This window comes from Echinops telfairi, unplaced genomic scaffold (genome assembly GCF_000313985.2).
Source record: "Echinops telfairi isolate 266 unplaced genomic scaffold, ASM31398v2 ScPeMD7_7466;HRSCAF=8504, whole genome shotgun sequence".
NCBI classification, from domain to species: domain Eukaryota; kingdom Metazoa; phylum Chordata; class Mammalia; order Afrosoricida; family Tenrecidae; genus Echinops; species Echinops telfairi.
Window position 1 is genome coordinate 7,369,785 of NW_022111366.1, and position 1,601 is coordinate 7,371,385.

Below are 1,601 nucleotides of genomic sequence, written 5' to 3' on the forward strand. Positions count from 1 at the left end.
AAAATTACTGTGATGGGTGCATATATCATAGGGCTCCACGACATGCAGGAAGAAGGATGAAAACTCTCCACTTTGTATGGGGTAAAGAATGAATATTTCACCACAAACCATCTGGCTCTACTCTTTTCCACACTACTCACTACCTTCAATTGTCAACCCTCTTGAACCATCCACCTAGGCTACTAATAGCCATTTCTTCTTTTTTTTTTTTCACTATGAAAATGCTTTAATGGAGGTGTCTGTACAGAGTGTGATGTGAGACAGAAGGACAGCAAGTGCAGGACAGTGAGACGTGTACACCGACAGGCTGAGAGGGAATAAAGAGTTCACACCGCTAATGCTTCTGCTTCCCTGCCGGCCGCCCTACGCCACTTCCTCCTCGGCCTCCTCCTCGAACTTGCCCTCCTCCTCGGCCGTGGCGTCCTGGTACTGCTGGTACTCGGACACCAGGTCATTCGTGTTGCTCTCGGCCTCGGTGAACTCCATCTCGTCCATGCCCTCGCCCGTGTACCAGTGCAGGAAGGCCTTGCGCCGGAACATGGCAGTGAACGGCTCGGATATGCGCTTGAACAGCTCCTGGATGGCTGTGCTGTTGTCGATGAAAGTGGCCGACACCTTGAGGCCCCGGGGTGGGGTGTCGCACACGGCCGTCTTGACGTTGTTGGGGATCCACTCCACGAAGTAGCTGCTGTTCTTATTCTGCACGTTGAGCATCTGCTCGTCCACCTCCTTCATGGACATGCGGCCCGAAAGACGGCGGCCACCATTAGGTAGCGGCCGTGGCGAGGGTCGCAGGCAGCCATCATGTTCTTGGCGTCGAACATCTCTTGGTTGAGCTCGGACACGGTCAGGGCGCGGTACTGCTGGCTGCCCCGGCTGGTCAGCGGCGCGAAGCCTGGCATGAAGAAGTGCAGGCGTGGGAAGGGCACCATGTTGACGGCCAGCTTGCGCAGGTCGGCATTGAGCTGCCCGGGGAAGCGCAAGCAAGTGGTGACACCGCTCATGGTGGCCGACATCAGGTGGTTGAGGTCCCCATAGGTGGATGTGGTCAGCTTGAGGGTTAATAGTCATTTCTTGAACCATTCTTCCCAGTTCAGTCCTGGTAATGAAGCAAAACTGGACAGATCCAAATTTGTAAAATGTGGGGTGAACTAGAACAAGAACAGAAACAGGAAAGTATCCGGGTTGATTCCCTGCTAGACACTTAATGTCCCTCTTCTCAAACAAGGGCAATGGGTGCATTGCACAGCTATCAAATCTCATGAAAGATAGAGATGGAAATAATGGTGCCTAGCTCAAAGATGGAAGCTGACCAGTGCTTTGAATATGTGTTACTCTTTCCATTTCTGGTAATAATATAGTTAGTCTCCTGCATCAGCCTCCTAAAAGGACTCATTTCATCACTTCTGAGTCTCCCATTCCATGGCTTCAACCCATAATTTTTCCAGTTTTAGTTATTGTTCCATTTCACCCAAATTTTAAAAAAGTTGAGTCTGTTTCAGTTTTGCTTTGTCCACCATTTCTGATGTGGTTCCAACCAGTTTGAAGTCCTGGCTTAAACATACCCTTTCCTTTTTTCCCCATTATGGTCTTCTTCAAGA

General features: G+C 50.4%; 1 pseudogene; it reads right to left on the reverse strand.

Moving 5' to 3' along the window:
* Nucleotides 1–205: 205 nt before the first annotated feature.
* Nucleotides 206–1,058, reverse strand: LOC101638421 (annotated as a pseudogene).
* Between the last annotated feature and the right edge of the window lie 543 nt (nt 1,059–1,601).